Here is a 22,837-nt window from a genome sequence, read left to right on the forward strand (position 1 = left end):
TTTCTGATTATTAATGGATCAAAGAAAAGCAAGTTGTCACTTCACAAAGGAGATGGTGCTACATTGCTTGTTCGTTCAATCCAAAATGTGATCTTTTTCATTAAAAAAGTGTTTCCAATTCTACTCAAGATAGATGATGTGGTTTAAAGTAAGGTAAATCAGAGGAACAAGATCTTGTGTCACTGGCCTGTTTTAGGGCATTTAGTTCTGCTTTGATAAGAAAAGTGAATTTAAATTAGTGGCCTCCTCCAGCCCCAGTACCACCCACTATGCATTTAAATGTTATTGAAGCAAACTGTGTGCTTAGAGTTATCTAAGATGCCTCCTATGGTATAACCTCATAAGCATGTGCCTATTAATCCTATACCCTCCAAATACCCCGATTTTCCAGGGACTGCCCCAGAATTATGAAAGCCACCCTGGCTTCAGATTTGATCCCGGAATGTCCCTATTTCCCCAGCCGGTGCTTCCACCACCAAGCTCAGGGAGGAGGATGAGCTGGCACTTATCCTGAATGGCAGCAGCAGCAAGGGAGCATCCTGTTGCCTCTTCATGGCCTCTCCATGGCCAATGTTGCTGGTCTCCTCCCTTGGGCAGCTCTTAGCAGCTGATGGAGAGCAGACAAGAAAGAGGAGGCCTAGTCCCATGTGACATGCCAGTTCTAAGGGGCAAGCAGAGGGCAGGGCTGCCCTGGGTGGGGGGAAAGGGGGAGTGAAGCACAAGGAGTCTTGATTTAAAAAAGCTTTCATCTATGCTTGCCTCTGTCTAACATTTATTTATTGGTATGTTTTTTTCTTTCTGAAAATCTACCAAAGAATAAAATAAATAAAATAAAATCAGGATTAAGGGGTCTTCTTGGGATGCTGGAGGGCATGTGTGCTGGGCCCCATTGGTGAAGTGATGGGGGCACGTGCCCTTCTTCTGATTGGAAATGTTCTGCAGAAGGGTGGGGACAAAAATGAGGTATCAAGGAGTTGGGGAGGAGTTAGAAATATCCCTATTTTCATCTGAGGAATGTTGGAGGATATGTAATCCACCTACCTTAAAGAATTATTCAGAAGGTTATTTATGTATGCCACTACTGCGGCTCGTGTTTTGTTAGCCCAAAGATGGAAATTGAGCGAAGTCCCACCTAAAGAGGAATGGCAATTTAAACTGATGGAATATGCATAGCTTGCGTGCCAAACATACAGAATAAGAGATCAAGAAGAACATACATTTAAAGAAGACTGGAAAATGTTTACTGAATATATGGAAAATTGTGTTTATTTGAAAACGTGGGCAGCATTAAGATAAATTCAACAGTGTAATAAGTTTTGATAGATGTAATAATGGGATACTGAATGGTTTAGTTTATATAAAATATGCAGGGATTTGTGTTTTGTAAAATGAACCAGGGAAAGAGAAGAATGGAAGTCTTCTAAAGAAGGGGTTATTCTAAAATGTAAAACAGAAAATTTTATTAAAAATATAGAATAATAATAAAAAAAGAATTATTCAGAGCTGGCCTGAAACAAGAGTTGCCGACATGACTGCCAAAGTTGATATAGATTTCATCCCAGAATCCTTGACAACTATGTGATAGCAGCCACCCAGACACTGTGTGCAACGGAAAGCCAAATGGGACATGACACTTGTCATGCGGTTTGCTCTCGTATGCCTCTAAATGCCAGTTGCTGAGAAGCACCAGTGGGAAGAGTGTTGTTGCATTTGTGTCCTGCTTGTGAGTTTCCCACAAGGTATCTTGTTGGCCACTGTGAGAACAGGATGCTGAACTAAATGGACCACTGGGCTGATCCAGCAGGGCTCTTCTTCCATTCACAGCTCCACCCCAGAACCAACGTCTTGAAGGCCCTCATCCCTGAGAAAGGGTCCCTGTCTCCATCATTCCCCCACCCACCTTGCTATTCCTTTTTGAAGAGCAAGGCATTCTACAAATATGGGCCAGAACCAACAGTTTAGCTGCTTCTTCAAGATGTAAGACTTCCAATGTCAATTCCAGACAACTGGTTTTATATTTTGCTTTAAATCAGAAAATATATGGAGAATGGAGAATAATTAAGGAATATATAAGATTATATTGTACAAACGATACCATCTTAGCAGAACTGGAATGAACTGATTGGTTGGTCTCTGCTGAATTTGCAAGAGTAACAAATCTGCTTCTATACACTAGAAACAGCAGATTCATTAAGGATTAAAATAGACGATGAAAAGCATATCAGACGTTATGCAGTCTGAGCGGGATCATAATATTCAAGTCACATTGTAAGCATAAGATTATGCCACCGTCATACTTAAAACAATACAATACTTACAAAGGCAAGATATCACACACACACACACACACACACACACACGCCCACATGTATTGTATTGCGCCTTCTTAGGGCTGATTCGCACACTCCTGAACAAGCGCCTGTGAACTTAAACAGGCGTCGGCTTGAGCTGAAAGGCTGCTTAGAAATAAGCCTCTTATTCAGTGGCGCTTGCTGCCAAGAACGCATGCCTGGGATTATGCCCTTTGCGAAGGAGAAAAGAGAGCGCTTCAAGGTACAGCAGCTGTGTAAAAGGCAAATTCCACATTAGGGATCATTAGGAAAGGGATTGAAAATAAAGCTGCCAGTGCCATAATGCCATTATAGAAAACTGTGATGGCTGCACTTGGAATATGGTTCTGGTTGCCTCACCTTAAAAAAGATAATGTAGAGCTGGAATAGGGCAAACGAAATGATCACATGCCTGGCTCAACTCCCCTATGGAGAAAGGTTACATCTGAGGCTTTTTTTTAGCTTACAAACAAAGATGAGCAAGGGGAGACATGCTGGAGTGTGTAAGATAGTGTGGAGAATGTGGATAGAGACACTCTTTTTTCTCTCCCTTTCTCAAAGTACTAGAAGCCAGTGAAGCTGAATTTTGGGGTACTCAGGCCAGGTAACAGTAAGTTCTTCTTCACACAATCCATAGTTAAAACTATGGTGCTCACATCCATACATTGTACTAATGATTGGATGGCTTCCAAAGCAGTTTAGACAAATTTATGGAGAATAAGTCTATGCCTACATGGCATGATGGCTAGATACTACCTGTCCTGCCAGAAACAGCGTGCCTCTGAACACTAGCTGCTAGGAATTATGAGAGGGGAGAGTGCTGTCGTGCTCGTTTTCTCTGCTTGTAGGTTTTCCACGGGCATCTGATTGGCCACTGTGAGAGCAGAATGCTGAACCGGATGAGCCTTTGAACTGATGCAGCAGAACTCTTCTTAACATTATAGTTTGATCAAAGATTGTCTGCAGTCTTGGTTCCAAAATTGCTCTTATGTCTTAGGTCCAGCATATGTCGATCTCTGGCTGAAATTCATGTCCATCCATACACACAGCCACAAATCATTTTCGACACTTCTTCCGTTTAGGGGACTGGCAAATTCACACAATCTAGGATTTCTGTCCACCTCCTTCCCTTCCCATCTCTGCAACCACCTACAGAGAGGTAGAAAAATTGTAAGAGGAAAGGTCCCAAGAAGCCAGATTGAGAGTGTCAGGGCATCCAAGTCATCAGGCTTTGTCTGAACAAATGATGCCTGGACACTAAGGAACCTAGCCAGACACCCACTGACTAGCTTTCACCTGCCAGATATGTGCAAACTGACTCAGGATGGCTTCCTGCTGTGTGAAGCTCAGCAGGTAGCTCTGAGAAGTGGAAATTTGTTTATAACATGAGTAACAGAAGGTCAAATTCCAGCATTTCTTGGTTCAGCGGTTTACAGCATTTTCCAGAGGACTGCTGAGAGATGCAACTGGCTCCTGCGTTGCATGTACAGCATGGGGGGAGGGGAGGACATTAAAAAATGTATAATTTCCCCCCAACCTAACCCAAAACTCTTAATTGTCTGATGCTCAACATGCCTTGCTGAGAAAATCAGTAGTGCACCAAGCACAGAAATAAATCCCATTGTAGGAACGCAAAGATTGGTGTATATTTGAATGCAAGGTGCTGAAGAAGAAGAAGCAGACCTGGAGAAGGAAGGCAGTGTGTGAAAAATAGCGTGAAAAGTGGAAGGCAAGTTTTTCATATTGCTTTTCACACAATCTCAGAAGCAGACTTCAGCCTCAAAAATGAGCGGGGAGGGAATTCAGCACAGATCTATTTACCATAACCAGCTAGAGAAACAACTGCTACTAAATGGGACACAGCATTTTTTATACATATAGGTTTGTTTTTTCAAAAAAAGAAAGTCCTGTTAAGTAGTTTGAACATCAAATCACGGATTCCTTCTCCGTTCTTGTAAAATGGATGGATGCACCGACAGGTCTCCTTCCTCACCCTCTCAAATAGTTTTATCCTGCATTATGACCATTCCAATGCCCTTGAGAAACAGCATTGCTGTAACGTGCGATAATCCATTATAAACCCTGTATGTAACCACCAGAGCCCAAAGGAGATAGATTGCTCTTATTAACACAACCAAGGGTTCCATTACGCAGAAAGGACTGTAGAAAATGGGGCTTTCGGCATGTCCAGCGAGTGGAACAATTATAATGATTGTGATAAAGCAACAGGGGTAAAAAGAAAAGAAAAAGAACACGATTTCAAGACTACAGTGCTGGCTTAGCAGTAGCACCAGGAATTTGTTTAATAGTTCCACTCATCACTGAAAGTTTCAATGAAGTTTTGGGAGCAACATTCAGTTGATAAAATTCTCTGGACAGGGTTACCCGTCAGTCAATGTTACTGGTTCAAGCACTGGCCTAAACATTGATTGAAAAAATTCCTGGCAAGTTACATTCCCATAGCAATAGTCTATTCACTGACACAGTCCATCAAGATGCTCTCCTGCCTATACATTTCCTGGGACAAGGTCCCTGAGGGTACTTGATTCAATCACTTTGCTGAAGAAGCTATGCAAGTCTGGGACTAGTCCATGCCTGGATGGGAGACTGCATGTGTTACACCATTTCAATTGCCAGGAATGAAAAGAGACAGGATATATATTGTATCAACAAAACACCCTCCACTGAAGTGAATGAGTGCTGTACAAGATTGAACTGTACCCAAAGTGAGTAGCAACTTAGTTGCTGGTTGTCACTACAGCTGAAAAGCTCAACAGACATAACTTCATTCTCCCTTGATCCTGATTTTCAGGTAGCAACAGTATAAATCAGTGATGTGACAAAATGTTGATGTGCTTGGTAGAAAAAAATTGCTTGTCCCCAACTTCCTTACTATATTTCTGTGTTACAGGTAGGAAGACGTGTTGGTCTGCCATAGTCAAAACAAAATTAAAAAATTCCTTCCTGTAGCACCTTAGAGACCAACTAAGTTTGTTATTGGTATGAGCTTTTGTGTGCAAGGTATCTGAAGAAGTGTCCATGCACACGAAAGCCCATACCAATAACAAAGTTAGTTGGTCTCTAAGGTGCTACTGGAAGGATTTTTTTTTAATATTTCTATGGACACTTTTCAGGTTTTGAAACCAGAAGATGCACACAGGCTTCTTGGAGAGGGAAGGCCTGCCACATACATACCCATCGCCTGTCCCTCCTGGCCACACAGAGCAGACAGTGCAAGCCTAGCCCCTTGGACAGCAGTGAGTCCTAGCTTAATTAACTACCAACCCCAAAATCTGGGATCCCCTCAAAACAGGTGCCAGAGTTTTGCAATCATTTTGCAGCAAAAACTCCACATTTTGCAGCACCCCAGAAATGGGGTAATTGAGACATCAAAATGGGGTTCGTAGTTAATGCCAAAAAACCCAACATTGTCCAAGCAAATTGGATGATGTTTGGTTTTTGAGTGACCCCATTACCCCAGGTTTGAGTGCCTATTGCTCTGTCTGTGGAGCCCTGCAAAATACAGGGGTTTTGCTGCAAGACACTGCAAGACTTATGCCAAATTTGGAGTGAATCAGACAATGCTGCATTTTGGGGCATTGTCTACGAACCCGGGGTTGCTGTATCCATTACTCTGTTTGTGGGGTGCTGCAAAACACGGGTTTTTCTCTGCCAAACGCTGCAAAAAAACTGCAAAACCTGGCACTGGTTTCAAGGGGATCCTAGATTTTGGGGTTCATAGTCAATGAAACCCTGATACCTAATGGCTCTCTGAGAGAGAATTCATCCCAGCCTTTCGCTTTGACTTAAAAACAGCCATTTTGCCTGTCTCAGACATTCAGTTTCCAAGCAAAGTGTTTTGAATGTATCATGTGGACCCTTCAGGTTTCTTGACTTTCTGCACTCGCTGCCCCTCAGAATGTTTCTTTGTGTATTATTACAAGGTGTCTGTTTGCAGAGCCCTGTCATGCACTGCCAGAAAACTGTTCGCAGTCCACTCACTTATTGATTACAAGTAGGAACCCACAATGGCATGTTGCTCAGATTAATTACTTTAGTGCCCTTACACAACCTCTTTTCTCTCACACACTTTCCTGTCACTGTTGCTGGCTCCTTCACTTCCCACTGTGCCTCCTGTTTCATATTTCTCTCCTTTCTTCTTCCTCTGTACTGTTGCGCTGCTATTTGTTGTGGTCGATAGTTACATTCCTAACCCTGCTGACACTCCAAAAAGTCAGCAGAGGCTTTACAGAAGGGACTGGGGAACATTTTCTGCCCAAGGGCCACATTCTCTTCTGGGCAGCCTGGCAGGGGCAGCATGTCAGCAGTAGGTGGGGCTAGAGGCCCAAGTGGCCAATGAGTGTGAAGTCTACTTTTGCACAGGAGACTAGTGTCTGCACATACTTGCACACCTCCTTTTATCCTCAATTCAGGCAAGTGAGAAATGTCATCAGAATTTGAGGACACTTTCCAGGCAGGCAAAAACATCCAAGGAGCAAAGCATGATCAATAAAAGGCATGGTCCAGATAGAGGACGTGTGTCTTGGAAGGATGTGTGGCCTGGGGTGGGTTCCAAGGGCCTGATAGAGAAGGCTAGAGAAGGCATAGGCAAACTCCGGCCCTCCAGATGTTTGGGACTACAATTCCCATCATCCCTGCCCACTGGTCCTGTTAGCTAGGGATGATGGGATTTGTAGTCCCAAACATCTGGAGGGCCAGAGTTTGCCTATGTTTGGGCGAGAGGGCTGCATTTGGCCCCTGGGCCTGAGGCTCCCCACCCCTGCTTTACAAAGTGGAGTTGGATGAAATCATGGACAATATTTTCCAGATTGAGGACCTGGGATAACTCAATTGGTAGAGCATGAGACTCTTAATCTCAGGGTCATGAGTTCGAGTTCCACATTGGGCAAAATATTCCTGCATTGCAGTGGGTTGGACTGGATGACCCTTGTGGCCCCTTCCAACTCTACAATTCTATGGTTCTATTACGATAATTTTTAAAATTACCAGTAGGGGGCCATTTTAATTAATGTCACTTTCTGCAAGAAGTCAGAGCCATGCACTGTGAGTACTAATAATTAAGAAGGAGAAAAATAGAACATTGTTTCCCCAGATTCATAGGGAAGCTTTATAATGCCAAACTGAGGAGGGGATGGAGGGGATGGTATCAAATGTTTGATGTTAACTAATAAAGGACTTGCTTTTCTAATAAGAAAAGGAAAGCTTCATTGAGAACAAAACAATTTTTAAATGACATTTACTCACAACCCCGCTGTATCCTGTACTGTTTGCGCTGGGTAGTGTGTGTGTGTTTTCATAGTTTGCTTTTGAAAGCCTCTGCAGATCATTCCTTCCATTGTTCTTCATTACCTCACAACAAACCTGGCAGCGTGGGAACCGCTTCAGAAGTACAGAGAGGGTGATTCATATGCCGCTGCCTCTGACTGTGAGAGGAAAGGAGATTCAGTCTGCCAGCTTCTCCAAACAAGATTGGGGGAGGGGGGAAGGTAAAAGCAGCCAAAGCAGTTAGTTTCCTTACAAGTGAACATCAAGATGCTGAGACAGATGAGAAGATGGACAGCTCAGAGACACTGGTCACATGCGCACCACACGTTTAAAGCACATGGGAACTTAAGGGGGATGGGAACTGTAGCTCTGTGGAGGGCGAACTACAGCTCCCACGATTCTTTAGGGGCAGCCATGCACTTTAAATGTACAGAGTGGCTATGACACATGAGGATGTGCCACTGCTGGCCACACGGTCCCTCATATGTGCTACCCTGCTTTCCTCCATGCACCTTTCCTGTCACCATTAGGGAGGATGGCGAGAGATGCTTTAGTACATTTAACAGAAAGCAGCAAGTTGATTTAAGCTGATCTCGTTGGTTTCCAGATTCATACCAGTGGGTCCTGCTGTGGCTTTTTTTCAATTAACTGCACTGAAGGAACCGTTCCAGCTAATTCAGTACCTTCTGTCACAGCGCTTGAATGGAAGGAGAGGCAGCGTGGGCTGACATTCTTCTGTACAGCCATTAGGCACAGGGCTGGTGCCTGTGCCCCAGTATCCACATTGAATTGGGCAGTCCTACTGGTCTCCATCATTAAGTGTGCAGCATGTTCAGTGTCTGAAGCTCTTCATCTCCTCCTGAGTTCCTCCTTCTTTGCAGGGTCAATCCCACTCCCTTTCATTTAAGCAGGGAGGAAGCTATTCAAATACCTTTCCTCTATGTATGGTACCCATTAATTGATCAACAGCAGTGAATAGCGGTGTAATTAAACCAAAGCAACTGTTGCTATCTAATGTTTGGTGAGCTTTCTTTTCAAGTCAACAGTGGCACCACAAAGTCAAATATGGCAGAGACTGCCTTCGGCTGCATTTTATTTCATTTCATTATTTCATTTCATTTCACTTTATTTTATTTCTTCATTTGGATTAAGTAATTGGGTTTAGGGAATTCTGGATCCTTTCATGAGCAGGTTTTCCTCTTTCTTTCTTTTTCTTTCCTTCCTTCCTTCCTTCCTTCCTTCCTTCCTTCCTTCCTTCCTTCCTTTTATCACTTTTGGTTATGCCCCAGTTAATCTTAATTGCCCGATTATAATCCCCAACTGACCTTCAAAGTAAACTGTGACCTGCAATTGGCTGGCACCCTCTCCTAATCCTTCTACTAACATAAAACAACCATTTGCAAAGAATTGGATGGCTTCAAGTGCACACAGTAAGGAAGTGCAATTGGCTTCATGAGCAATTTTATTTACATCGACAGCAGTAGAACTAAATTGAAAGGGCCATTCCTTCATTGACTGGAGCTGCTTCTCAGCTAAGGCCAATAGTCTATTCACTTCCAAGAAATCAATTCACCGTGGATTTAGCCCTCTCTGTTATTAACACACAGTAATACCGGATTTAGATTTACCACCGGACTGAAATGTTGATGTCTCTTTTAGTGTCAGGGTAAAAGCCATCCAAATATTATTATTTTTTTAAAAAAATATCATTTTGATTGAGGACATGCATGTGTCTTTGAAGGAAACTTACTGAGTCTAAAGGTGAACAGATCTTAGTCTGGCCTGGGAAGGAACCTTGGGTTCATGGTGAATGAAAGACAAGACAACCTTCTCCCTAGCCAGAGACAGAAGGCCAATCCATTCCGCCCTTTGCTTTATAGCAGTTGTGGCTGATGGTGGGGTAGTAGCAGTAATGTCACCCTCCCAACACTGATGGCGCTGCAGCTTACCTAGATGGGATGCAGCAAGGCTACACTAGCAGAGCCAATCCAGAGCTCTTACTGGTGTGACCACACAGCCCTGACCTTGCTGCCTGGTCCCATTCAAGCCCCTCCCAGGTTACACAGCATCTGTTGTGGCTCCACCACAGCACAGCAATGCTATTGTCTTGTAAGCCCTTTTGGTTGTCAGTTCAGGGCAAAACTAGATGTCAATTTAATACTAGACTAAGTGGGCTCTCAGTTTTCAGTGGGGCTGCAGCATACTTATAGAAAAGTTTTAATACCAATGGGCAACCAATGGTCCTCCAGATGTTGCTGGACAAGTCCTATCAGCTCTGGCAAGGGCTGATGGGAAATGGAGTCCAGCAACACCAAGCAGTGCAGAGACTCCTGGTTTAACCTCTATTGCCCCAATGGCAATTTCAAAAATAATTCGTCGTGATTAAAATCAGCCTCTCCAGGGTCTATTATTTATTTAACCTGATGTAGATGCTAACTAGACACTAGGCTCTCAGTCGCCCTGGCCAGTCATCAGTTTTGTTTTGTCTTAAAACTCTATTGCCGGTTACAAGCTATTTTTGTGGCTGCATCTCCACGACGCTGTTGATAATTTCCACTCCAGTTGCAAGCAGAAGCAGGTGATGGCTGGAAACAAAAAAGTGCAACTAGTTCTGACAGGAAGGGGGAAAGGAATGATGATACAGGGAGAGAAAGTCACTGTGAGAGCAGTCTGAATGCACAGTTGGAGAAACAGGCTGCGTACACACTAACCCATTTGTAGCACAAAAATGTAGTTTTTCTCAGTCTGAAGTCGTTTGTGCTCATCATCCTCAATATGCTGCTTTCGGTCTAGATTGAATCTAAATCCTGATGTCCGCAGTGGTGGGTTTGGTTACGTGATAAGCATGTGAAAACCCTGCCCTTGATTAGGTTTCCCATGCCTTTTTGCTTCCTGAACTTGCAATAAGTGAAGGAAGGGGTGACTGCAATATTGGTATATGCCCACCAACAACATTGGGCAGTTGTAGCCACCAGTCCATTGCCAGGAATATCTCCATCTCTTGTCACCTGTTTTCAAATGGACACACTGCACAGTAATGCAGAATCAATCTTCAATAAGCTTCTATTTTTGGAACGAAACCAAAAATAGGTGGGAAAAAAAATAATGCAATAGATCTAGATTGTGCATCGACTATGTAGGGGGGGGGACATATACGCATTCTCCATTGATTCTAGAATTAAAATGCCACATTTATGCAGCCACAAACAGCTCAGAAAACTAAAAGGTATGGCTGAGCTCAGTCTTTTGTCAGGATTCTAGCCTTCCAGTAATGATTTCCTTCCCAAATCTTCACTCTGATTTTGGAGAATCAAAAATCATATGAAAAATATCTGGGTGACTGCATGCAATCCTGAGCACCAGAGGAATCTCTGTGGCACAGAAATTAAACAGTTGGTGCTTGGGAAAGTGCTCTGCTTTGAACCATACTTGCACAACTACTTGTTTGAGTCACCTGAGTAGAGTCACCTTGAAGAAGACCATCACAGTTTATACCCTCCTGAGTTGAGGATGGTGACTTTATCTGGGGACACACAGAACTCAAACTCCAGAACTGGGAGGTGCAAATTGACAGCAGCAGATAAAAGGGCTTGATGGCAAGTGGCAAAGTCCCTGTTGCCAAATGCTGGCCAGAAAATCTGGAGCACCAGTGAAAGGCAAAGGGGAAGGAAGTAAAAGCCTATGACAAAGTCAAATATGAAGAAACATCAGTTCTTGTTTTCTCAGACCATTCTGCAATCAGTTCTATGCTCAAGTGGTGTGAGTGGGGAAAGGATGTCATCTCACTTCTTTTAAGGCAATTTATAACAATTCCTTTTTCTTTCTTTTTTTCAGATAGCTAAAACCAAGCCTGGCCTAACCCTCTGACTTCCTTTTCCCTTCCATTTGGAAACTCTCCCACTTCCTTTAAAATCATCTTTTCTCCCACTCCCATTTCTCATTGATCCAGCTTTTAATATTTTAGACAATGCTGTATATAATATGTCCTAAACACAGTCATAACGAGAGGTTATTTGTGGTATTTATTGAACAATTGAGCTTTTTGTATCCAGTACAGGAATGATAAAGTGAACAATGCAATGCAATGTGACCATACTCTATTTTGGAATGGATCTGAAAATGCTGGCTATAGAATTGCAAACAGAAGAGAAAGGAGTAATCAAAAGCAAAGAAATTTGGCACAGATCCCCCTCCATATATAGCTCATTTACTTAGAGAGTGGAATGCCATGACATTGGAGGAGACAATACAGCACAAAGTGATATTACACTATTATGAGATGTTTCCTCCACCAGGCATCCTTTTTTTCACCCTGAACACTGTCCACATTCTCAAGTCCCCAATGAAATTGGAATGTTAGCAAACATCTTGCTAATTTCACAAGCTTGGGCTTTTCTCCTCTTCGGGAATTTAAAAGAAAAAAAGAGAGGTTCATATGCTCTCCATCAAAACACAGATGAAAAGTCTTTGTCTGTTTCAGCAGCACTGATATTTTTTCACTTTCAAGAGATCATGTATTTAAACACCAGTGCAAATGAGGCATCCATGAAATTCATAATTTTTCCCGGTCAGTGTCAGTTCTGGAGTGGGTGAAGAAAGTTGATTGGAGAAAGAGGAGAACCTATTTTGAGTTCAACAAAGATTCAGCCTACACACACACACACATACACACACACACCATATGTGCTCTTCGGAGCTTTTTTTCACCCAGAACTCACCAGAACTCAGTTCCGACACCACTCAGGGGGGCGCCATTGCCACTCTAAGAGAATGAGGAAGGTGTTCAAGGTGAGTTCCAGCACCTCATTTTCTAGAAAAATAGCACTGGTGTTATTCCATATTCCATTCCCTCCTATTCTTTGGTCATAGCAAAAGCAGCACAGTGATTGGGGAAAGAAACAAGAGAAAGGAAAGAATGGCTAAATTATGGACAATGAAGAATAAAGGATTGCTGGGGACAGTTCGAACAAGCTCTAGTATTGTTGATTTTAACAGGCCAATTAAAGTCCCTGCAGCATCAAGTACCATCCATTGGGATAAAGGAAGAAGGGGGTGTATCTTTAATTCTTTATCCCTTAAAGAAGCATCAACAATGAACTCCTTTCTCTGCTGTCCAATTATGCTATAATTAAACTGAAGCAGCTAGTTGGAGCATCAGCATGAGAGAAAAATGGGCACTGGCAGCAAACAATTGAGCTCAACACAGAATGTCTTTCTTTAGTCTGTAAACTAACACAGACAGACCAGAGTGTTTGGGGAGTCAAGGAACATAATAGATGAAACTCACCAGCTTCCAAAATGAAAACACTATTCCTTCCACCACTCCTATTTCATCCTTACTTTTTTTATAAAAAAAACAACCACATTGTCCGCCTATCTGTCTGAACTAGATGACAGAGAATCGAGAGGACAAAGAAGCTGTAATTCTGCCATCTAGAGTCTGAAAGCTTGGCTGAATCAGAAAATTTGTAGAACAACCTCTAATCCAGAGAGAGGGACAGGTGGACTGTGATCTGGAGAAGGGATAGTGAACTGATAATCCATGAGCTGGATCTGGCCCCAAGGGCAAATATTAATCAAGGCGCAATAAAATTTTGCACAGAGCTTTACTTGTAAGGCTGTGAAGCTTGTGGGCCACACTTTGTAGACTATAACAGTCCTGAGAAATTGAAAATACCATTGTTGACCATCTCTAATCTGGATAAAGTAAAGCTTACATTGATTTCTATGCAATGCAGCCTTCCCTCAACCTGGGACCCTACTCTCCCATTAGTCCTAGACAGTATAGTTCATGTTTGGGGATGATGGGAATTGTAGTCCAATCATTTGGAGAACATCGAGGAAGACCATAATAGAAAAAATTGGGGTCAATGGACTCTGGCAGCTGTGGAGAGGAAGCTGAGGCCCATGACTCTCATCACAGCAACCAGCAGGGTGAAAAAGCAGGTTGAAGGAAATCTTGCACACATTTGGACCCACTCCAGGATCCTCAGCATCACTCCCTGGGGTCATATAAACATAGAATTGTAGAGTTGGAAGGAACCTTGAGGGTCATCAAGTCCAATTGCCTGCAATGCAGGAAACTCAACTAAATCATGCATGATAGGTGGCTATCCAACCTCTGCTTAAAAACATCCAAGGAAGGAAGGAAGGCGTCCACTACCTCTCATGGAAGTCTTACTGTCTTCTGCAAACCATCCTCAGCAGCATCCTGACTCAGCCAATCCATGACAGGTAGAAACCATTTTAAGAGGAAAGTGGGCTGGATGGTCAGGTACCAATATGCAGAGTTTTGGTTTTAATCAGTGCTTTTTTTCTTTAAAAAATGTTTAGGGGTGCTCTCATTTTGACTCAAGAAAATCACTATTTTATAGTTCAAATCAGGCAAAATAAATACAGTAAATGGACAAAAGTACAAAGATTCACAAAATGTTTAGGGATATGCGTACCCCAGCATACCCCCCAGGAAAAAAAGCCCTGGTTTTAATACAAAATGCAGAAATCCTGTGATTTGAGTACTAATAAAGATCCTGCTTCCTTCTAAGCAAGGAGCCATCTTCAAGTTACCATGATGTATGAATAGCAAGCCCTTACCAGGCTACAGATGAGCAGTGATAAATATTTCCCTTATGCAGCTGAAGTTTAAGAAGGCATTCTATTAAAGTGCAAAGAGCAAAGCAAAAGTCCCAGGTATGGTAGTCATGCATCCTCTTTCATAAAGGACAGTTTGAAGGGCTCTCAGAGGCCAGTCATGTATCTAAAGGGCTGCCCAGTCCAGTTCTTAGGAACCCTAAGAAGGGAGACCCGGAGGCAGTGGCGTAGCGTGGGTTGTCAGCACCCGGGGCAAGGCAAGTAATTTGTGCCCCCTAACCCGTGGATTTGTGCCCCCTAACCCGTGGATTTGCCCTAACCCCCAGATGTTGCGCCCGGTGCGGCTGGCCCCCCCTGCACCCCCCACGCTACGCCACTGCCCGGAGGGGGTCTTAAAGTTGGCCATCTACTGTTAGCACCTACATGTTAATTAGTGTATGCATATGTATATATTTTCTTTTCTTTTTCTTTCTTTCTTTGGTGATGTGGGTTCCCCCCCCTTTCTGGCAGGGCATAAGTGACTACTCGAGCTGCAGGTGTGAATTGGCCCTCCCCCCCCCAGCACACCTTCTTAAATAATAGACTTTTCTGGGACGATTCACTTTTCTTCATGCTTTCAGTTTTTTGAACTCTGCACTTTGCTCCAAGTCTTTCCACTCAACCCATCAGCAATCCCTAAACAATGCACAGTGAGGACTCTGGCCCTGGCATTCAATTAAAACAGCAGAGGCAAGAAAATTGCCCCTTATTTGCTCCCCCAGGAGAATCTCCTTTGTTGATTGACAGTTTCCCCCATCCTTTCACACTGGAGAGTCCTCAAGGGGTTGGATAATAATGCTGCTGAGAAGCAGCTGTGTGGAAAGTGTGTGAGGCTACACGTTTGCCTTTGCTCCTGTCACACTCTGCATCTTCCAATCAGAAACATACCCATCTTCTTCAGGGCTAGAAAGACTGAAGAGTTTTCCATAAATCTGCTGTTTCTCTCAGTCTGGAATGATTATTTTGGTTTTCAGCTGCCTGAAGTGGAGGCAGGAAATGCAACGATGACTGAGTTTTCAGACTAGTGTAAGAAAACTTTCACAAGTGACAATCGGCACAGTCACTTACAGTTTCAGACCAATGTGAGATGTCTCCTCCACCATCTCTGAACCTGCAGATTTAAAATGAATTTGCATAAACCAATCTCACCCACCCATCAGCTCTTTGTGCTGTAGTTTTTGTACATGCTTCTGGTGTTCCTCTTCAGCCAACTGGCACATGATGCAGTCACATTGCCAGTACCAGCTTTGCTGTGCAACAGGATAAGGTAACCCTACTGCAGGCAGTGGCATTAGGGCGGAATGGGTGGAGATAGGAATGGTTGTCTGTGCAGCAACACTTCAGCCTGGGTCCTATCAAAGAGGGTGTTGCCATTTTGGCTCCACTTCACACAGCAAAATGTCATGGTGTGTCCAGCACTGCCCCTTCCTGAATTTAAGCAGGTCAGGGTCTGGTTGTTACCTGGAACAGAGATTATCTGGGAACCCCCAAGCTTGAACCCTTGAGCTTCATGAAAGAAAAGTGGCATCTAAATCCAGTAAGTAAGTAACTATTACTTATAAGATAGAAATAGTGCACTTAAATTGTTCAAAGCACCTCACCAGCATAATGCAGTATTTCATTATTATCTAATCCCCATGAGTGGAGGGATCTTTCTAATGTGATTGTAACTGATCCTAAAATGTTTGCAAAATAGAAATAACATTTTAAGACATGGAGTTGTGTGCAACAAAGCCATTCTGTTTGTGCAAGGGCTTCTGCTTGCACAATGGAGGTTCCCCCCTACCACTATCCGTTTCCCTGTTTGGTGGGTATAAACCCTTTTTTCAAGGGGGTGCACAAGGAGAGGAGGGGGGAGGGAATTCCTGTTGCACAAGCAGAAACCCTTGCATGAATGAGACAACTTCACTGGGTACCACCAGATATTATATAGGCACACAAAAGTATGAAGCAGTCTTGTACCTGGCATTCCTCAGGAACACTAAGAAACAAAACAAAAAAACAGTATAGTTCTTACACTGGTGGTTAAAATCAATGCAGCTTTGAAAGGTTAAGTCAGTAGACTGAATCAAGGTGGTAGATTCAAAATGGCACCCAGTCATATCTGAACATAGATGAAAACCTGCTCCTTGATCTCAGGAACCATCATGCAAAGTTTGGATGTTGTATTTAAGAGATGTCCAAATATAGATCTCCCTTCCTACCACTGCTCTCAAATATTTGGCAGCCATGCATAACACAGTAAGTTGTGAATGAGACCCGATAATGCATCAAGAGGTTTTCCAGATGGTCCTGAGAGGTAGGAAAAGATTTAGATGTGTTTCACATGAGCCCTCATGACATCAGGCTCAGAGTCTCAATACATCAATGTCTCACAGCAGGTGCTGGCTTTGCACAGAGCTGCTGGGATGTATGGGTCTTCTTCAGGCTGCAAATCCAGTTATTTCGCTCCCTTTTGCCACAGCACAGATGCAGGGTTTGTGTTTTGTTTTTGCAAACTCAGCCAGCACAGAATAAATGAGAAATCCCTGAGGGCAGTCGCCATCAGGATGTGCAGCTGTGGTTTCATTTCTGAGAGCCTCTTCCCCATCTACTTCCATCTGCCAAAATGTTGCGGAGCAGGGGGTGAGCAACACTGCAGATCTCCTGCTGGCGCTTGTCCAAGCTGACATCCCCTAGTGCTAAATCAAGAAACACACGTTACCATACCAGAGCCTTCAGGGCAATAGGCTGTAGATTGTTTGCAAAGAAACTTGAGCTATTGTCAAGTTGTGTGGTGCTACACAAGTCACAGTGGGTGAGCACACACAGGTGGAAACTATGATCAAGCATCAAAGACACGTATGAAGCAGCCTTGTGCCAAGTTAGATTATTTGTCCATGGAGCATGGCATTCTCTGAGTGGCAACGGATCTCCAGAGTCCCAGGGTAAAATCCTTTCCATCACCTGCTACCTGATCATCCTTTTAACTGGAGATGCCATGAGCTTTGCCACTAAGCTATGGTTAGTCTATGAAGTCATAATAAGCAACCATATTTGCAGGGGGGTGTCGTATTCGTTGGAATGTATGAGGATCCTTCATTGTTATTTCTCACATGGGTATTTCATGGGCATACATATTTTATTCTCATCACAAGCTGGGATAAGTTAAGTCAATGCCCCACATTGAGTTTCATGGACAGGGACTGAAGCAGATGTTACGAGCAACACAAAAGGAGTTTTCCAAACCAATAAAACTTCCTGAAAAGCCTTAATGACGAGGCGGGGGACATTTAAAGCACAGATTTTATGGGCTTAGTCATTCCCCCAGCAATTCCCACTGGAATTGCAGTGACGGACTTTGGGCTTTAAAATTTTAAGTGGCACACTGTGTGATGCCAACATTCAGTGTCCTCCCCGCCTCTTGCCTTCCGTTGTTCGGTGTTGTTGCAGTGCCCTCTGTGGCACCCTCTCAGCTCAGCACCCAGTGTGAACCAGTCACAAATCCACCTCCAGCAAATGCCTACACCTGATCTCTCTTACCAGGTTGGATCCCAAATCAAAAGACTGGTTTGAGGAAGAGGCAGCGTCTGGGGATGGAGCTTGCCAGGGGGAGGGCGGGACAGCAGGTAGTAAATGGATCAAGCATTCTTCTCTTCCACCTGTTGATTATCCCATGTAGGTCTCCTTGCCCCCAAATTCTCAGTAAACGTGGAGTTGAAATCTCAGCAATGATGAAGAGGCAAAAGACTCTCCCCTTGATCTCCACTGCTGCCACCACCACCAAAAAAAGAAGCCTGCAGGTTAATGTCCCGTCTCCACCCCCACTGCTGCAGCTTCTTGGCTTCCCCTTCCTGGGGTGGGAATTGGAGACAGGCCTTCCTATGTCACCCACCTCCTCTAATAAGGAGAACTCGGCATGGTGTGGGGTTGCTTATTAGAAGAGGTGAGTAGGCCATTGCCAGCCATAGTGATCAAACAGCAGGAATGTAAAGGAGGAGGAGGAGTCAGACCCTGACAGCAATGAGGTATGGGAAACTGGCTGGGTTCAGCTTCTTAAAAGAGGTGCAGTATTTGCCCTATATGTGTTGCCACAAAATTCTAAAATCCTGCCTCATCATATAGCACACACTGTAGTACCACAACTTTTTTCCTTTACCTTACCACAACTCTGAGGCTCCAATCCTAAACCAACTTTCATAGGTGTAAGCCACACCAAAGTCAATAAAACTTACTTCTGAGTAGACATGCTTAGGATGGCACTGTGAGTCCAACTTGTCATTTGCCATTGCCATTCAAGATTTCCCTCTATTGGCTTCACACAGAAAATCCATTATCGTCTCTGGGTTGCTTAATTTATGAAATTCGGAATGTCAATTGTTTCCTGCTCACTGATCTCTAAACGAATAGCTGCAGATATTTCATAATGCTACAATGTCTGTCTTCAAGTGATGGATAACCCACTATACGCTGAGTAAACTGTGGTCATGATGAAGCGATGGCACTGCTTATTAATGATGTAGCCATCATTCCAGGGATATCAGCTATCGCCATTTGCAAGGAAGGAGGTTTAAAAAATCTGTTTCCTCTTACTTGAAGGAAATTTTGTAAAGAGAGAGAGAGAGAGAGAGAACTAATCCTCTTTCTCTGCAGCTGATCTGCCCCTTACAAACTCAGGAGGGGGCTTCTTCCTCACACCTAATTGCCATCAATCTCTTCTTTTTTAATTATGTTCTGGCAGTGCACTGTTCGGTGCCATCTGATATTGGAACAAAGATTTGGATTTTCTCCCAGCACACTCTGGCAAAATTAAAACTCTCTGTTTTGTATAGCACTAATTTCAAAACACGCACACCCAAACTCACTTGCAACTTTGGGGTTGTCAAATTGCAGCCTGACACGGTGTTCAGCGATACCGAATGGCATGGCATGTGTGCATAACATAAGCAGTTATGTGTCACTGATATGTGTCAGGTTGCTTTGCAGTATGCAACAGCGTTGACTGACTAAGCAAAAGAAGCTTGGGAATGGAGACAGCTTTAATTACCATTGCAACCAAACAGGGAGGGGGGAAACTGCCATGGCAAATAATAGAACTGTATTTGGGGATGGATTAACTTGTAATCTTATTATTCTGTATCAAGGAGATAGAACAGGCAACCAATATTCACTGTCTCAGGATTCCAGTCAGGCAGTCTACCAGCTATTCACTTATTCTATCTGTCTGCAGTACTTTCCCAGCTTCCCTATGGTTATGACCCTCTGCAACAGAGATAGTATAGCAGGAAACAGGTGTGAAGGAAGCAAAGGCTCCACCCAAATTGACCTAGCAGACCAAAGATGGGGAGTGAAAGAAGTGAACCAGGAATTGTGTGTATCGTCCTATATACATAGAAGTGTAACATTGTTATCACACAGCCCTCACCTGCTTGGATGACCCTAAGTTAGACTTGTGCATTAACTTCAGCAGGTCCACTCTGCATAGAACTAACATTGAATACCACCTTTAATCTTCATGCCAATAGAGATCAGGGCTTTTTTCGGTGGGAACTCACTGGAACTGAGTCCTGGCACCTCTCAGGTGGGCACCATTGCCATCATAAGAGAACAAGGGAGATGTTCATGGTGAGTTCCAACACCTCTTTTTCTAGAAGAATAGCACTGATGGAGATATATTTCAGAGGGGTTAAAGTTAGCTGGGAGAAAATGTTGGGCTCTTCTCTTTTTGCATTCTGAGTACTTCATGCCTATCAAAGGGGAAATAAATCACCTAATTTCATGCACTTTTGTGAAAACCAGCATTAAAATACATTTCTGCCAACAGCCTTCATTAAACAATTCCCTCACAGAAGTTGAAATAATCTTCCTGACCTGTGGAAGGACATACAGATGATGATGTAATTAATGATGGAATCTCAGTATGACAAGAAAGGGATAGATGGAAACCAATGTTTAATACTGATATTTTTTCTATATAATTTTAATTAAATTTTCTGTTTTACAATTTAAAATACTCATCTTACATCCTTAAGATATCAAAGACTTCCCTTCTTCTCTTTCCATGGTTCATTTTACATATTATAAATCCCTGCATATTTTACGAAAACTACACCAATCAGTATTCCATTATTGCATCCATCAAAACTTATTTACACAGTTGAATTTATCTTAATGCTGCCAGCATTTTCAGCTGTACACAATTATCTCCCATGTATTCAATAAACGTTTTCCAATCTTCTTTAAACATATGTTCTCCTTGTTCTCTTATTCTATATGTTAAGTCTGCAAGTGGTGCATATTCCATCAAACTTAAGTTGACATTCTTCTTTGGTTGGGACCTCACTCATTTTCCATTTTGGGGCTAACAAAACACGGGCCACAGTAGTAACATACATAAATAAACTTTTTTAACAACTGGGAATTTCAGTCTGAATTATCCCCAACAGAAAGGACTCTGGGGATCATTTCCCAATACTCTTTTACCCTTTTACACGTCCAGATGTTTAATACTGATATTTAGTGTGGCATCGCTACACTTTGGAACTTCCTGCCTATTGATATCAGGAAGACCCCTTCACTGTGCTCTTTTCTGTGCCTGCTAAAAACATTTTTGTTTAGACAAGCAAATCCAGATATCTAGAATATTGGTGCGTCTTCAGTTTATAGCTTTTTTCTACTGTTTTAACTCCTTTTACTAATAATTTTATTGCTTTATTGCTTTTATAAACCCACTTGAGGGTTTTTTATTATGAATCTAGTGGTATGAAATAAATAACCATGTGTCTCCAATCAAAAATGCAAGAAGACATTCCACTGATGCTTCAGCATTTATTTGGCTTGAATATTAGATTGTGGAGCAGTGTTCCACATAAAACCAATACAATAAAACACAAAAACAAGGATAAAAGTAGCAGATACAAAACTATAAAATGGGCTACAAATTGCTAAATAATTTCCATTTAAACCTGGATATTTAGATCCTGATGCTACCACCTTGCTAAAGCTAAGCAGGTCTGATGTAGTCCATCCTTGGGTGAGGGAGGCAGATGGAAGCCTCATATGTCATACTGACTCCCCTCAAGGGAGAAATGTGGGGTATAAATGTACCAAATGAATAATAAATAAATGTTTTCGCCTGCTGCTGAAATGGCAGTGTGTTAGCACCAAGGACAGCAACATTTCATAAGTAGTGCACCTCTACTGAGAAGGCCCTCCCTTCTCTCTTAGATATGATCATCAACAGACCACTGGTAATTATCTTAGAGCCTGGGCTGATTGATATGGGATGTGAGCATCAGCACTAGTTGTCGACTGCATTTGGAGAAGGATTCAAGTTGCTAATTTTATCCTAACTGTATTAGGGCTAGGGATGAGGAAGAAACCTAGTTTGGTTTGAATTTTACTTCAAACCTACCTAATTTGCATTCTCCAAAACAATGAAGACAAAATACAGCTGTCCTCCAAAGATAACACTCCCCCCCCCCCAAAAAAAAATTGTGATACACTTCTCCAACAGCAGCAAAAAGTGTGTATTAGGGAACAGGGTGCAAAAAATGCATATATTATTTTTTAAAAAATGCATGTGATTAGGGAAATTTAACTCCAAAACTGTGTATACTAAAAGATACACACACTACTGCTGATGAAATTTCATAAGTATGTTTCTTTTAAAGTTGGAAACTGATAAAGAAATGTGGGGAAACAAAGAGAACTTTAAACTGACAGATTTGTCCATCCTTAATGTTAAGGAGTAACCAAAATGCCACAAAAGAATGGGTTCACAATTCTGTGACATTTTGACTGGCTCTAATAAAAGTATTGCCCTACTATGGATTTTGGATTTTTCTTTTCCTGACTTTCTATAAAAGACAATGGATTACTGTACTTTGTGGATGATAGGGCATTTATAAAGTATGTTGCACATCATGGAGATGTGGGGTGGTGAGATTGTGACATATGAAGGATTGTGCTAAAAAGGGCAATGTTTGTGAGGTGGGAAGGGAAGAAGTTAACAAAAAAAATGGAGTGTGAGAAATGTCCTTATGAAAGGTCCCTGAACATGCCTTCTTGGCCCAGAGATAGGGAAGTCATTTTAAATTGTAGCACCACAGATTTCTTTGCATCCACCTGAGTCAGGTCCGAGAAAAGGCGAGAGGGGAATCTAGGCAACTGAGAGCTTCCTCTGTAGGTCCCCCCCCCCATTTTTCTTTTCTTTCTATTCTATATAGAATGGAGGGGGGTTACAGTGGTACCTCAGGTTAAGTACTTAATTCATTGTGGAGGTCCGTACTTAACCTGAAACTGTTCTTAACCTGAAGCACCACTTTAGCTAATGGGGCCTCCTGCTGCCCCCACACCACCGGAGCACAATTTTTGTTCTCATCCTGAAGCAAAGTTCTTAACCTGAAGCACTATTTCTGGGTTAGCAGAGCCTGTAACCTGAAGCATGTGTAACCTGAAGCATATGTAACCCAAGGTACCACTGTATTTTAGAAAATCTGTCCTCCACCTGGCTCATTTGGATTTCAGAGTCTTTTGGGTGTCCTTCTCCTTCTGATTCTTCCATCATGGTTAAGGGGTGGCTTACAATGGAACACTGGAAGGTTTGCAAA

The 22,837-nt window shown here is 42.7% G+C and overlaps 1 protein-coding gene across 1 annotated transcript in view; it reads right to left on the minus strand.

The window, feature by feature from the left end:
* Positions 1–2,814: 2,814 nt before the first annotated feature.
* CYP27C1 (cytochrome P450 family 27 subfamily C member 1) overlaps positions 2,815–22,837 on the minus strand; it is a 233,436-nt gene continuing 213,413 nt past the window's right edge. Inside the window, exon 10 of the transcript XR_014541489.1 lies at positions 2,815–2,824. The gene's annotated coding sequence lies outside the window, so the exon portion shown is untranslated. The remainder of the gene's footprint in view (positions 2,825–22,837) is intronic.

The sequence above is a fragment of the Podarcis filfolensis genome, assembly GCF_964270895.1.
Source record: "Podarcis filfolensis genome assembly, chromosome: 1".
NCBI lineage: Eukaryota > Metazoa > Chordata > Lepidosauria > Squamata > Lacertidae > Podarcis > Podarcis filfolensis.